The sequence below is a fragment of the Melozone crissalis genome, unplaced genomic scaffold (genome assembly GCF_028551555.1).
Source record: "Melozone crissalis strain CALT ecotype California unplaced genomic scaffold, PUWL_Pcris_2 ptg000109l_1, whole genome shotgun sequence".
NCBI classification, from domain to species: Eukaryota; Metazoa; Chordata; class Aves; order Passeriformes; family Passerellidae; genus Melozone; species Melozone crissalis.
Window position 1 is genome coordinate 775,657 of NW_026535886.1, and position 16,243 is coordinate 791,899.

Consider the following 16,243-nt stretch of genomic DNA (forward strand, 5'->3'; position numbering starts at 1 on the left):
AAGGGACAGGTATCTTCCTAGCATGGATCAGAAGGAAAAATGGATCACCAGGGCTCTTCGCAACATGGATCCTCCAACTATGGATGAAGTTGGGGCAATGCACAAAAGCGCTCCTGCACTGGGGCATTGGCAGAGCTTCCCTTACAGGTGCCTCCATTGGTGTCTGGTTAAGACAGAGATCTGGGTGAAGCTTTTCCCACTCTGGGGACACTCGTAGGGCCTCTCCCCAGTGTGGATGTGCCAGTGGGTGATGAGGGTGAAGTTGTGCTTGAAGCCCTTCCCGCACTCAGGGCAGAGGAAGGGCCTCTCCTCAGTGTGAATCCGCTGGTGCTGGAGGAGACTGGAGCTGGTCTGAAACCTCTTCTGACACTGGGGAAACTCATAGGGCCCCTCCCCAGTGTGGATGCGTAGGTGGGTCACAAGGTTGGATCTGTAGCTGAAGCCCTTCCCACACTCCCCACACTCATAGGGCCATTCCCCGGTGTGGATCATCTGGTGGCTGATCAGGTGGGAGCTCTGCCTGAAGCTCTTCCCACACTGCAAGCACTTGTGGGGCTTCTGCCCATCTGGAAGCTGCCCATGGACTACCAGCTGCGAGTTCTGGCTGAAGCTCTGTCCACCTTCCTGGCTCAGGGTGGGTCTTTCCTCCTCAGAGAACCCTGGGTTGGGTTTGGAGCCCCTCCTCCTCATAGAGGATCTCCAGGGCTTTTCCTCCCCATTGGATTCTTTTCCCATGGAGCCACTCAAACCGGCCTCTTCCATGAGGTTGTGCTGTGGGGATTTGTTGTCCCTGATCTTGATCCTCAGCTCCTTCTCTGGTAGAGGAAGGACAAGCACAGGATGGGATTTCCCCCCATGCAAGAGGGGAGGGGAAGGAGATCCCCACAGTGCACCCCTGGTAGGATGGCGTTGGCAGCAGGGTTGTCCTGCAGCGAGGGGATTTTCTGGGCTGGGAGATGGAGCAGGAGAGAGGGGGAAAGGGGCACTGACTTCCTCCTCACCTGCCTGGGTGTCCTGGGGCATCCTCATCTTCCTTGAGGTGTCTTCCGCCATCTGGCCAAGTTTTAGGAATGGGATATTCCTAAAACAAGGGAAGAAAACAAGGGATGAGCACAATGAGCTTTGTACTGGTTTAAAGGCAAACCTGGGGAAGAGTCTAAGCCAGAATTCCAATTCAGTAACAAAATAAGGATCAAGGCAATGATACAGAAACACTGCCTTAAACTGACAGAGTCAGGATATAATCTGACACCCTGTTGGTCAGGGTGATGGCAGCAGTCCCATTAAATGGTGGCTGCAGTCCTGTTGGAGAGATGAGGGTGATTCTGTCAAAGCAGGGATCCTGTAGAAGGGTCTGGTCTTCCTGTGGAGGTCCAGTGGTGGTTATGGAGCTCTTGTCCTCTGGGAATCCAGTAGGCAAGCTGCTCCTGGTGTAGCAAAGTGTCAGCTTATATCCAGGTAGGAATGCTTGGATCCTCCCCCTGGGAGGAGCATCCCACAATGGGAGGATGGAATTGTATCAGTCCTGCAGTGACACTCAATGGCCCATTCACAGGAGATATCTCCCCTGGAGGGCGTTATCAGGGGTGAGTCATGGAAGAGATAAAGAACAATGCCCCACCTGTTTATAAGAGTTGATGAAGATGGTGATTGAAAACATGCATTTGGTTACATCTTGCATGGCAACCTGAAACAGTGGGGTAATCCCTGCTCAGGGGGTGAACACCACCCCCCTTACCCAAACTGGCTCAGGTGTAAAACCCCCACCCCGAAAAGGCCACACACACAGGGGACAATGTCACACTTGGCCCCCTCCAGGGGAGGTCTGTTTCACAGGCTGGGGGACTTTGCCAAATGTTAGAATAATTTTTCTCTTTGTCCCTGTCACCTTTGTGACAGCTATACATAGCTTCCCCTTCCTTTTCATAATCCGTATTGGGCCTATTTTCCACTTTTCTTTTTTTAGAATGTGCCAGCAGCTGAGCTGGAGCTGTGCAGGACCAAAGGAATTTGGATTTGCCACAAAACAGCTTCTATTGTAAGTTTATAAAATTTTGGGATTTATTTGCCTTTCCATCACAAGGGACTTGTGGGAAGAGTAAATTCAAGGCATTTTATCTAGGGTCAATTTTGATTTCTGACAAGAAACAACATTACTTTGTCTGGTGCCCAGGGGATGCTTGTGAAGCCTCTGTTCCGCTTGCCCTGGGAGATGTTTGGGGGGGGTTTCCCCGTCCCTGTCACCCCAGGCCATTCCCCAGGGGGTCTCCATCATTCTCACCCCAGAGAATGCCTGGGGGTCTCCCTCCCTCTCATACCCTGTGCCAGGGGGTGCTCGGGGCAGTCTCTGTCCCTCTCAGCCCAGGGGATGCTCGGGGGTCTCTGTCCCCTCACCCTGGGGGATGCTCGGGGGGTCTCCATCCCTCTGGCCTCAGGCAATGCCTGTGCAGGGCTGGGGACCAGGGGCTCTGTGTCCCTCTCACTGCTGAGGGTGCTCGGGGCTGGGGGGGCTCTCCCACCTTCTCACCCCTGGGGAGGCCGGGGGGATCTCTGTCCCTCTCAGCCCTGCTGTGACCCCACCCAAACATCATCGGGGTCAGAGGGACAGAGACACCCCCAAACCCCCAGAAGGGCTGAACCTGGGATTTGGTTTGGGGCTTAGGGTTTAGGAAGGGGCTGGAATTGGGGCTGGTGTTGGATTTTGGGCTGAGATTTGGATTAGAGCTGGGATTGAGGTAAAGGCTAGACATGGGATTGGCTTTAGGTCTGGGGCTGGGATTGGGTCTTGGGATAGATGAGTCTGAAACTGGGATGAGATTAAATACAGAACTGTAAGTGTGTCTAAACATGGAGTGAGATTGAGACCAGGATCAGGGTCAGGTTTGGGATTGATCTTACCCAGAGTGGGACAGGGGGGATGTTATGGTGGGAAGGTTTGGGGAAAATCCTGGTTTGGGGAAAAACAAGGTGTGAATGCCTTGGGTTGGGGATTCCTCCCACCCACGTCCATTTCTATAAGTCACCTGATGTCCAAAACTCAAGAGTGAATCAAAAAAAGCCACCAGGAGTTTCCCATTTCCAGTCTCATCCCTCTTGGGTTATGGTAGGTCCTCCATCTCAGGGCTTCTGGGGATCCCATGGGTCCTGGGGATCCCCCCTCTCCAGGGTTCTGCTTTTGGATTCTGGGAGGTTCTGGGGTCCCAAGGTCCCCCTCTCCAGCCTCCCCTCAATCCAGCCACTTGGGGTTCCCCCTTCTTTCTACCACCCTGTCCTGGTTTAGGGCAAAATCGGTTGAAACCCTCCAAAAGGAGTTTCCTCTAGAATGCCGATTCAGCAGTCCGACCTTCAGCCAGTTTGGGAAAATATTTCCTTAGAGAAAAGTGGAAAAAAACCGTAATGTTACAGGCAAAGCATTTACCAGCACAAAAATTGAACAATATTAAGCAATAAAACCTCTTGCTGCTCCAAAATATATGACAAACTCTGAAAGTTCCTGCTTGGGTTGTAGCTCCGAGCACTCAGTGTCTTATCAGTCTCTTATCAGTCTCTTATCAGTCTCTTTTCAGTCCCTCCAGCACTGGAAATGCTGTGGCCCAGGCTCAGCCAGGTGGGCCACAGGTGCCAGCTGCCGGTGATGTTCTGGGTGTTCAGCGCAGAGCAGATTTAAACAGCTCCAAAGAAAAAGAAAAACCACAGTCCAGGGAACTTCTCTGCCTCAGCGAGCTAAAAACTAACTAAAAGCAAAGGAGAGCTCTGTCCTGCTCTCTGTCCATCCAGCAGCCGGAATGTAGAGGAGTGAGTACAGTTTCTGAAAACAAACTGCTGCTTCTTCCTCCTCCCCTTCGCTCTCAGAACCGGCCTGAAAGGTGCAGAACTCATTTCTGGGCTAAGCAGACCGATGGGGTACGAGCATCATGAAGTCACCCCAGGACACCCCTGTCAGGGTCAGGGGGTCCCGTCCCCGCCTCATCTCCGGGCTGCCGGGGGTGCCCCAGCTCCGGTATCGCCCCTTCCCCTCTCCCCGCCCCGGGGGTCCCCCGTTCCACAGCCCCAGCTCTCACGGGGATCCCCAAAACCAATGTCCCGCCCCGTCGGTACCGGGCCATCCCCACGTGGCCCCCCCGGGACCCTCCGAGGGGCGATCGCGGCTGCTCTCCCCCCGAAAAAGCTCCTCTTAGGGAGCCCGGAGATACCCGGGGCTCGAGTCCCGGATCTGCCGGCTCCGAACACTCTCCAAAAAATCCTCCCGGAGACCCCTGGCTGGAGCCGGGGCGAGCTCGGCCTCCGCCCTCACCTGCGGCTCGGGGCTGGGGGCGATGCTCCCGGGGCAGGGGGCGCTGCAGGCTCGGCGCGCGGGCGCTGCGAGCGCCGCGATTCTCCCGCTCCCGCTCCCGCTCCTCCTGTCCCTCCTCTTCCTCCCGCATTTCCTCCGCTGCCAGCCCCGACTCCCCTTTCCCACCGCTCTGCCCCGCGGCCCCGCAGCACCGGCTGCTGGGTGGGGGAGCCCCCGATAGGCCCCAGGGCTGGGCAGGGGGCTCAGGGGCCCCCCCGGGGCGGATCCGTCCCCCCGGCCCGAGCCCCAAATTCCGCTCCGCGGCCGCTGGGCTCTGCGGGCCCGCCTGGCAACCGGTGAGTCATCGGCGAGATAAGCTCTGGTTGGCTGGAAATTGTTTACCGCGTCCTCTGATTGGCTGGAATTGTAAAAGGCGCTACGCCCTGCGGGTGTTCCTGGGAGCTGCGGAGTCCAGGCGGGAGCCTTTTCCCATTTCTTTCTGTTGTCTGAGACCTCTTTCCTTTTTCTTTCTCTCTTTCAGACCTCTTCCGGATTTCTTTCTCTCCCTTTCTCCTCCCCATTTCTTGTTCCGTTCAGTCCACGCTCAATAATCGTCGGTTTCGTTCCCACGCTCTCATTCGCTCCTTCACTGAGGCAGAGGCGTCTCTCCCTCGCGGGGTCGTAATCCATGGACAGGGTCCCTTCCCACCCCAGTCCCTGGAAAATGTCCATCAAAGCCACCTTTGCTGTGTGCTCTGGGAGCCCACAGAGCTGCTGGATCTTCTCCCCTTGGGAGAGAAGCTCCTTGGGAGGAGCAGCACCCTGGGAGCCTCGGGAATGCCCCTCTGGAATCCACGGCACACACTGCCAGGGTCTGGAATTCCAGTTCTCAGCTATGAAAAGATGTTCTTGCCCTTGAGGGCAAAGCTGTCAAAAAGGAGCCAAAAGCCAAGTGGAGCAAGATCTTACAGTGGCATTTCACTGCGAGCCTTCATAACTTCCCCCATGCTTGTTGTAGCTCCTGAATTGGGAATTAAATCCGGGCACGGTCTTTGGTGTGAGCTGCCCTGGGTCAAGGGAGACACTGAGAGAGAAACAGAGCAGACAAAGAGAGGCAGGAGAGAAAGGAGGGCACAAACACAATCAGCTGAGAAGGTGGCGCTCTGAAAACAGACCAGAACTGACTGAAAAGGAATATAACAGAAAGGAATAATTTTGCACCTTTTATTTACTATCAAAATACAATTTCTTCCCCTTCTCACAAACCTCTTGCCAGTGTCATTCAGCAGGGCTGTCAGAAAGTCCTTCATTCTGGGTGGATGTTCCAGGCTGCAGCCACAAGGAAAGAGGGAATGGGGATTTTCCTGCTCCTGGAGAGTTTGACATCCTCAGCTGAGGAGAGGAGGAGGCACCAGAAGAAAAGTGCAGCTGGACTTCACCCTTCCACAGGAAAAACGGGGCGAGAGAATCTCTCATCCTGTCTGCTGCTGCTCCCACAGGGATGTGAGGGCTGATCCCAGAGCCCCAAGGGTCACAGTCAGGGCTGCCCTCAGGGAATGCTCGCCTGGTATTGAGGGGCAGCGTGGGAGCACCTGGATCTTGGGGCACCCAGCTGCTCCTCATGTTTGGAGGTGCCTGAGGAGGGCTGGGATGATGCCAGGGACATCCTGCAGTGACATCCCCTCTGTCCTGCTCTGGGTGAGCTCAGTCCCAAACCTGACCCTGATCCTGGTCTCAGTCTCACTCCATGTTTAGACACACTCACAGTTCAGTATTTAATCTCATCCCAGTGCCAGACTTTTCTAGCCCCAGACCCAATCCCAGCACCAGCCCTAAAGTCAATCCCATGTCCAGCCTTAACCCCAATCCCAGCTCTAACCCAAATCTCAGCCCAAAATCCAACACCAGCCCCAATTCCAGCCCCTTCCTAAACCCTAAGCCCCAAACCAAATCCCAGGTTCAGCCCTTCTGGGGGTTTGGGGGTGTCTCTGTCCCTCTGACCCCGATGATGTTTGGGTGGGGTCACAGCAGGGCTGAGAGGGACAGAGACCCCCCCCCGGCCTCCCCAGGGGTGAGAAGGTGGGAGAGCCCCCCCAGCCCCGAGCACCCTCAGCAGTGAGAGGGACACAGAGCTCCTGGTCCCCAGCCCTGCACAGGCATTGCCTGAGGCCAGAGGGATGGAGACCCCCTGAGCATCCCCCAGGGTGAGGGGACAGAGACCCCCGAGCATCCCCTGGGCTGAGAGGGACAGAGACTGCCCTGAGTACCTGAGGGAGACCCTCCAGGCATTCCCTGGGTGAAAATGATGGAGACCCCCGGGGGAATGGCCTGGGGTGACAGGGACAGGGACACTCCCTGGGCAATGGCCTGGGATGACAGGGACAGGGACAATCCCCTGGGGAATGGCCTGGGGTGACAGGGACAGGGACAACCCCCCCAAACCCCTGCCAAGCATCCCCCAGGGCGAGAGGCACAGAGACCCCCGAGCATCCCCTGGGCACTGGACAAAAGAATTTGGCAGAAATCAAACTTGACTCTGCATAAATCACTTTGATGAACATTTGATTTTCCCACAAGTCAGATGTGATGAAAATGCAAACAAATCCCAAATATTAATAAACTGGCAGTACAAGCAATTTTGTGGCAATTCCAAGTTCCACTGGTTCCTGCACAGCTCCAGCTCAGCTGCTAGCACATTCTGATAAAAGTGTAAATTCAGCCCAATACAGATATCATTAAAAAGAAAGTAAACTCTGTGTAGCTGTCACAAAGGTGACAGGGATGAAGAGAAAAATGATTCTCACATTTCGCAAAACACTCAAGCCTGGGAATTCAGGAGTTATTTGGGAATTTAGCTACTTGAGCTGAGCTTCTTGTAGGACTTTTAGCAGCCTTGAGTTCCTCACCATGAGTTGAATGAACCTTGTCAGTCTCGCTGGTATCATTTGCTCCCTTTCCTCCTGTGATTTTAAAAAACATTTCAAGGAAGGATGTCACAGACATTTTTTCATAAAATCCTCTCTTTTAGGATTTGTCCTTTCTGGGAAGCTGGGGCCCCAGAAGAAAAATGCAAACAATAATTATCTGCTGATGTGGAATGTAACAGGAGCATCTGTGATTGGTCTTCTGTGAGTGTTTGGATTTGCTGACCACTCACGGGAGAGTTGGTCCTTGCTTTCTGCTGGACACAGAACTTTGTTATTCATTCTTTTCTTTCTATTCTTAGCTTAGCAAGCCTCTGCAACTTTTCTCTTTATTCCTTTTAGAATAGTTATAATGGATTATATATCATATATCAATAAATCCAGCCTTCTGATCATGAACCAAGATTCTCGTCCACTTCTCTCACACTGAAGACCTTCTTTAGGTCACTGTAATAGAAGGACAACAAAATATTTTCTTTACACTCCGGGCCCACAAAGGCGATTTACATCATCGGTTCTGCCATAACTCGCTCAGAGGAAGCTGCAGCCCAGTTTCAAAGAGTTCCTCCAGAGAGAACCACAACCTCCTCAGAGGAGGGAACCATGCTGTTGCCAAAGGCACTTGGGGTCAGAGAACAGTGCCTAAACTCACTGTGCCAAAAGAATTTCACAATCTGGTGAGTCTGGTTAAGAAAAGTGTTAGAGAGATTCCTCTGCCCCAATTAAGGTGATAAGGAGACCAAACCCAAAATGAATTTTATTGAACAGTAAATGGGATAGAAAAGGGGGGACAGGAAGGGAATGACAGGAAAAAGAGCCCTCCCCTGGGGCAGGGTAAGTGTGACATTGTCCCCTGTGTGTGTGTGCCCTTCCCAGGGTGGGGGTTTTACACCTGAGCCAGTTTGGGTAAGGGGGGTGGTGTTCACCCCCTGAGCAGGGATTACCCCACTGTTTCAGGTTGCCATGCAAGATGTAACCAAATGCATGTTTTCAATCCCCACCTTCAGCAACTGCTATAAACAGGTGGGGCATTGTTCTTTATCTCTTCCATGACTCACCCCTGATAACGCCCTCCAGGGGAGATATCTCCTGTGAATGGGCCATTGAGTGTCACTGCAGGACTGATACAATTCCATCATCCCATTGTGGGATGCTCCTCCCAGGGGGAGGATCCAAGCATTCCTACCTGGATATAAGCTGACACTTTGCTACACCAGGAGCAGCTTGCCTACTGGATTCCCAGAGGACAAGAGCTCCATAACCACCACTGGACCTCCACAGGAAGACCAGACCCTTCTACAGGATCCCTGCTTTGACAGAATCACCCTCATCTCTCCAACAGGACTGCAGCCACCATTTACTGGGACTGCTGCCACCACCCTGACCAACAGGGTGTCAGGTTATATCCTGACTCTGTCAGTTTAAGGCAGTGTTTCTGTATCATTGCCTTGATCTTAGTTTTCTTTTAAATTGTAATTCTGGTTTAGACCCTCCCCAGGTTTGCCTTCAAACCAGTACAAAAGACAATGTGCGCACCCTTTGTTTTCTTCCCAGAACAGGATTTCCCATTCCCAAACCTTGATTGGATGGAGAAGGAGGCTGTGAGGAAGAGGAAGGAGACCCAGAACACCCAGATAGGTGAGGAGGAAGTCAGTTCCTATTTCCCCCTCTCTCCTGCTCCATCTTCCAGCCCAGCACAGCCCCTGGCTGCAGGACAACCCTGCTGCCAACCCCGTCCTGCTGGGGATGCACTGGGGGAATCTCCTTCCCCTTCCCTCTGGCATGGAGGCAAATCCCATCCTGTCCTTGTCCTTCCTTCCCCAGGGAAGGAACTGTGGATGGAGATCAGGGAGGAAAAATCTGCATGGCAGAACCTCGTGAAAGAGGCCGTTTTGAGTGATTCTAGCGCACAGGAATCCAACAGGGAAGAAAAACCTCAGACATCCCCCATGAGGAGGGGCTCCAAACCCAGCCCTGGGTGCTCTGAAGAAGAAAGAGCCACCCTGAGCCAGGAAGGTGGACAGAGCTTCAGCCAGAGTTCAGAGCTGGTGGTCCATGAGCAGCTTCATGATGGGGAGAAGCCCCACAAATGCTTGCAGTGTGGGAAGAGCTTCAGGCGGAGCTCCCACCTGATCAGCCACCAGATGATCCACACCAGGGAATGGCCCTATGAGTGTGGGGAGTGTGGGAAGGGCTTCAACTACAGATCCAACCTTGTGACCCACCAACGCATCCACACTGGGGAGAGGTCCTATGAGTGTCCCCAGTGTCAGAAGAGGTTTCAGACCAGCTCCAATCTCCTCCAGCACCAGCGGATTCACACTGAGGAGAGGCCCTTCCTCTGCCCTGAGTGCGGGAAGGGCTTCAAGCACAACTCCAACCTCATCAAGCACCGGCGCATCCACACTGGGGAGAGGCCCTACCAGTGCGCCACATGTGGGAAGAGGTTTCAGACCAGCTCCAGTCTCCTCCAGCATCAGCGGATTCACACAGATGAGAGGCCCTTCCGCTGCCCTGAGTGCGGGAAGGGCTTCAAGCACAACTTCACCCTCATCATCCACCGGCGCATCCACACTGGGGAGAGGCCCTACGAGTGTCCCCAGTGTGGGAAAAGCTTCACCACCAGCTCTCACTTGACCAGACACCAACGGAGCCACCAGTAAGGGAAGCCCTGCAAATGCCACAAATGCAGGAACAGCTTTATGTACCACTCCAGCTTCATCCCCCATGGGAGAACCCACATTGGGAAGAACCCTGGTGATCCATGTTCCCCATGATCCATGCTGGGAAGACACCTGTCCCTTTTCCTGCCCCTACCAGTGTCATGATGTGGCATTGAAAAACATGAGGGTCTTGCCATGGCTGTGTCATTACATTCACTCCCACCTCAGAGAATTTCCAGGTGCAGAAAAGGGACACTCTCTCTCTCTCTCTCCCTGAGAAGAAGGGTGTCCTTTCCAAACAGGGGAAATTGTGGCCAGGAAGACCCAGTGAGTTGTGTTTTAGTTTTCCCAGTAAACTGTTTCATTTATCCCTTCTGTTATCAATATTGTTTCGGTTCTGTTTGTCCCTTATCTTGTTCCTGTTCCTAATAAATTGTTCTTATCCCAGCCAAGGATCTTTGCCTTTTGTGCTTTCCAGGGGAGGCGGGAGGGCAGCGAGGGCAGCACAGTTTTAGCGGGGACAGGAAATTGGGGAATCCCATTCCTGAACCTCAGCCCGTGGAAACCGAACATCCCAGCTGGTCCCAGCCCTGGGGGCCATGGCAACAGCCTTGGGAGCGGGTCCCTGGCTGGGTCTGTGGGAACCTCTTCCCTCTGGTGCCCAGGGACAGGAGTGGAGGGAACGGCTGCAGCTGAGTCGGGGCAGGCTCAGGTTGGATGTCAGGAGAAGGTTTTTGCCCAGAGGCTGCTGGGGCCCTGCCCAGGCTCCCCAGGGAAGGGTCCCAGCTCCAGGGCTCTCTGAGCTGCAGCAGCATTTGGACAGCGCTGCCAGGCCCAGGCTGGCATTGTTGGGGTGTCCTGTGCAGGGCCAGCAGTTGGACTGGAGGATCCTGATGGGTCCCTCCCAGCTCGGCCAATTCTGTGGTTCTGGGATCCCATGAGCCTGGGATGGGGCCGCCAATGGTTGCCATGGCAACAGCTCTGACTGCAGGCCTGAGCTGGTGTCCATGGCTACCACCCCTGGCATGGGGTCTCCCTGGAGCTGCTGAGGGACTGACCATAGCAACAGGGGGCTGGTGATGGTTGCCATGGAAACTGACCATAGCAACAGGGTCCTGGTGATGGTTGCCATGGAAACTGACCATAGCAACAGGGGCTGGTGATGGTTGCCATGGAAACTGACTATAGCAATAGGGGCTGGGGATGGTTGCCATGGAAACTGACCATAGCAACAGGGGGCTGGTGATGGTTGCCTGCTAAGGATCAGATTTGTCACAGGCCCTCGGAGGGGTTCCTTGGGGACTTTCCAAGAGTCTCCAGGCTGTTCCAGAGCTGGAATGTCACAGGCAGAGACAGGGGCCCCATGGAGACCTCCCAGGGCTTTCTGGGGATGGTAAAGAGCCCTGTGGTCAGAGGCAGTCACAGCCATTCCATGGTGACATCCCAGGGGTCCTTGGGCTGCAAAGGCACCGATCTGTCACAGGCACTCACGGGGGCTCCACGGTGACATCCCAGGAGTCCCCAGGCTGCCAAAGAGCTGGGATGTCCCAGACACTCACAGGGGTTCCTGTCATGGGCAGATATATTTATATAAATATGTATTCTCTATGATGGTAATGATTAGACAAAATTGCCTTAATCAGAAATAATTATGGCAGGATGTAAGAGACGTAAAATATATTATACAGAGCACTAGGAAATTATTTCATAGCAACTGTATTAAGCAAAACCTGTAATTAAGCAGAGATTGATGTCACTCCCCCAGACCAATGACCATGGGCAATTCCCTTTGGCTCAGCCTGGAGCAGTGACCTTGAGGGTGTCCCCACCGCTGGGAGGAATCCCCACACCCCTCAAGCAGCAAAATGTCAGGAGATGCTGCCATTAAAATTTGGGATGGGACTTTTCTCATCTGAGGTGCTGCCCTGTCAGTCAGATGTGCCCAGGCTGAGCCAGCTCAGCAGCTCTGCAGAAGCTCTCAGTGGTGTCACTTGGTTGTTCCTTTCTCTGGGGATTGTTCCAGCTCTGCCACAGCTTCAGCTCCCTCTGAGGATGTTGAACTTTGGGATGGAGGAGTCAGGCTGGTTTCAGCATTATTCACCCCCAAAACAGTGTGACTCCCCTCCTTCATTTCCCACTGGGGGCTTTGCAAACAGGACCTTGCTGGAGTTGCTGGACCCCATTGCAGGCAGAGCCTCCTGCTCCAGCAGGAACTGCCTTTCCTGTGCCATGAGCAGGGCAGGTCCCGCTGCAGGAAAAGCCCCAGGCCAGCCCCAGCACAGGGAAGGGCTCGGGCACAAGGGCGGAGTGCCGTGCTGGGAGCTGTGCCAGGGAGAGCCTGAGGCACCAAAGGCACCTTGGCAGCAGCAGCTGCTTGCAAGCCATGGCCAGAAGCCTCCCTTGGCAGCCCGGCCTGGTGGCCACCACTGCAGAGCTGCTGCCTCAGGGCTCATTCCTGGCTGGGCCCTGAAAAGCCACTTCTGCTCCAGGAGCCTGACTGGGAAGTCATTGGCCCCAGCACCTCAGGGACAAGATATTAATGACAAAACTCTTCATGCCCGCAGAGCCAAGGCAGGGGCAGAGGAAAAGGGAGAGTCAGGCCCAGGGCACAGGGCTGCCATGGTGATGGCTGTGAGGTCACTGCCCCTGTAGCAGCCTGGCTGCCCTCAGCAGACATTCTGGCCAGAAGCCTTGTGAGGGCACCCAGCACATCAGAGAACCCAGAATGCAGGAATTCTGTCACTGGGGATGAGAGGGTTTCACTGGGTCAGGCTGCACAAAGCTCCCGCTCTTGGACAATTCCTGGGATGGGGAATCCACTTCTCTGGAAAATCAGCTGCAGTTTCCTGCCACTTTCTTAATTGTAAAATATTTCCTCCTTCTAACAAATGTTAATTTGTCTCCATTCAGTTTAAAGATACTGACCCGTTTTCTGTCACTGTAGGATTTAGGAGAAAATAACTTCGAATGCTATTTTTCCCTTTTCACAGACCTTGGAGAGGACTCAAAAATCTCCCAGAATGGGGTTTGGAGGCCTCATCACAAAACAAGCAGGGAGAGTCTGCGGCCTCTGTGGTCAGTGGTGTAGAGACTGAGGACTGAAAGGGAATAGCCTGGGAGGGATGGAAGGGTTTCAGAGAGGCTGGAGCTTTTCTTCATAGTAGGAATAAGCCTGAAGAAGACCTAATAGCACCAAGTGCAGCTTGGAAGGTCCAGACTGAACACCAGGAGAAAGGAATTTCCCTGTCAGGGCAGGGCTGTGGTGCACCACGTCCCCAGCAGGAGCCTGGAGTAGCCCAAGGCTCTGTGTGGGCAGGCAGGAGGCAGAGCTGTCAGCAAAGAAAGGGCCCAGCCAGGTGGGGCAGCCGGGGGATGCCGACAGCCTGCAGGGACAGAGGCACAGGTTTGCTCAGCAGCAGAGACACCTTTCCCTTGCTTGTCCCCAGCTGTCATCACTGCCACCAATGTTCTGCTCTACCTGGAACCTGGGGACATTTTCTCAGTCCTGTCCCTCAGAAGGATCTATTTAAAGTATGAGAAACTTCAGTGTTTCACGCTCTTTTTGAGTCCCTGAGAAGGTTTTTTGAGCACACTCTGAGGGACTGAGTCTGATGCAAAGAGCACCAAAGTCCCAGAGGGTGATTAAAGTCCCTGTGCTGTGTCTGTGCTGCTGAGCTGGGCTGGGCTCCTGGCCCAGAGGCAGCTCCTGGCAAGGGCAGCGCTGCAGAGAGACAGCTCTGGCCAGGAGCAGCTCCTGTGCACAGCCCAGCAGGGCTGGGGCACTGCCAGGGCCCCTCAGGGACACCAGCAGGGCACAGACAGAGCTCACAGGGGCTCAGCACTGGCAGGGGCTGTGGGATGTCCCAGAGGGGGCTGTGTCACAGCAGCACCTCTGGGGCTGTCTCACAGAGGCACAGAGCAGCTGGGATGTCAGCAAGGGGCTGTGTGACAGCACAGAGTGGGCTGTGTGAGGTCACAGATTGGGCTGTGACATCACAGAGTTTGTTGTGTGAGGTCACTAAGCAGCTACAGCGTCATAGAGGGGACTGTGTGACATCACAGAACAGGCTGTGAGATCATGCATGGCTGCATGACATCATAGAGGTGGCAGTGAGGTCAAAGTATGTGCTGTGACCTTACAGAGTGTCAGTATGACATCACAGAGAGGGTTTTGTGACATCACTGAGTGGGGTTGTTACATCACAGAGCTGACTGGGACCTCATAGAGTAGGGTGTGAGGCCATAGAGCAGATCCTGCCATCATAGAAGGTGGCTCTGTGACATCAGGGAGTGGGCTGTGACAACACTGGGTGGCTGTGTAACATCATAGAGCAGGCTGTGACATCACAGTAGAGATTGTGAAATCACAGAGTGACTTTCTGACATCACAGAGACTTCTGTGACATCACAGAGCAGCTGTATCACATCATAGCGTGGCGTCTCAGAGTTGGCTCTGGGACATCACAGGGGCAGTGTGACATCACAGGGGCAGTGTGACATCAGAGGGGCTGTGTGACATCACGGGGGCTGTGTGACATCACAGGTATCTGTGTGACATCACAGGGGCTGTGTGACATCACAGGGGCAGTGTGACATCACAGGGGCTGTGTGAGGTCACTGGGGAGGTCACTCTGCCCCGGCCCCCCTCACAGCTCCCCCCAAAGCAGTCCAACCCTGCTCGTGCACAGCAGGGTCCCCTGTCCCCCCAGGTCCCCCCGCCCCCGGCCCCGCAGCCTCCCCCAGAGGATGTTCCACGAGATCGACCCCAGAGCCTGACACGGGGATGGGGCCTGGGGCCCTGGGGGTGGGACAGGGGGACAGGGACCCCCCGGCAGCGTCCCCATGTCCCCCAGGGCCAGAGCCTGGGCCAGGGCTCCTTCACCCTGCTACCAACGAGGCCTTGAGAGCGCTGAAAAAATCCCCAGCAAGGGAGCAGCAAAAACCAGACTGAATATTAAGGGACAGCAGCACAACGTTCCTTGGAAAGAGTCACTCTGCTCCTGACTGGACACTTCAGGCACAACAAGGAAACAAAGCAACAACAAAACCAAACAGAATCCAAACAATCAAACCAGAAATTTACTGAGAACTGGGGCTTTCATTCCTAAGGAAAAGAACTGTCCTTCTTATCTAGGTGCCCATGGCCAGAATTGGGATTTCACCTCCAGTATTCCCTATTGTGACAGAGTGGAGGAGTTTCTTGGCTCAAGACATTTCATGTGTGGGGAGTGTTGCAGTGTGTTGCAATTTCCTGTTTTAAACTTCCCAGCCCCTTCCCAGGTGTGGCAATATCTCTCTTCCCCTTCCCCTTCCCCTGAGCCCCCTGCTGGGCTGTCAATCAGTCTTAACATTCCAGCAAGGCCATCGTGTGGTTGGTCAGGTTCAAAAGATGCCCCTGTGCCCAGAGGTCATTGGTCGGTCTGGGTGTCATCGTTCCCTGAGACCCTGCCCCTCCCACCTGGTTGGTGGCTCACCTGTCCCTTCCCTCCCCCTCCCCCGGGAGCTTAAAAAGTCACTCAGGCCATGCGGTCAGGATTCTGTTGGAGCTGTTACCTAAGATTCAGACGTCTGTGACCATGGAATAAACTCTTGACAATAACCCTCGGGCAGAATCTGTCTCCTTTTCCTCCTCACCTTAGCCTGAAGCCTTCCCACCTGAGGCAACCTGAGTTTCCAGAAGCCTGGACTTGTTTGGGTGCTCAGCTGCACCATCCAGCCAGCCAAAAGTGTCTCTGAGGTGAAACACCACAGTTGCCGCCTTTGGCCCAGGAGAAGGGGTCAGACGAGCCCAGGCACAATCTACCTGGTAATATTGGGATCTTATTCCAATAGGGGATGAAGGGGCAGGTCTAGCCCTGCCCGGCCCTGGAACCCCAGCCCTGCCCTGCCCTGGAACCCCAATGCCCCCAGAGCCTCTATGCCAGCCCAGCAGTGTCTGCCAGTCCCTGGCACAGCACAGGCAATGCTCCACCGCCACCTCTGCAGCCCCCAGCCCAGCTCCTGAGGGACCAAATGACCCACAGTCCCACCTGGGGGAAGGGCCCAGGGAGACCAAGGGGTATTGAAGGCTGACCACAAGGCAAGCACACATCTTGACCCTACCTCCTCTTGGAATTTCCATCTAAACACTTCTGGAATCCAGGAGTTGGTACCTCTGTGTATGCTCCTCTGTGTCCTTTTTGCCTCTCTCTCTTTCTGTCCTTTTCTTCTATTTCGGACCTTTTGCAAATTTGAGTAATGTAAAATTCAAAAACCTTAGAGTTTGTGAAGTTGAATGGGCCAAGTCAGTGCTTTAAGAAGTGTTCTGTGTTGATTGAATGTCATATTAAATCTTTTGCCAAAAATTCTCTGATTTTCTAAAGTTAACCAGTAAAGACTGTTTT

General features: G+C 54.2%; 1 long non-coding RNA gene across 1 annotated transcript; it reads right to left on the bottom strand.

The window, feature by feature from the left end:
• Positions 1–739: 739 nt before the first annotated feature.
• LOC128947884 (uncharacterized) lies at positions 740–4,344 on the bottom strand. The gene is made up of 3 exons (XR_008484063.1): positions 4,295–4,344; positions 1,002–1,081; positions 740–815 (listed from the first exon to the last, which is right to left on the bottom strand). It is a non-coding gene; the product is annotated as an uncharacterized LOC128947884 (long non-coding RNA).
• Positions 4,345–16,243: the final 11,899 nt, after the last annotated feature.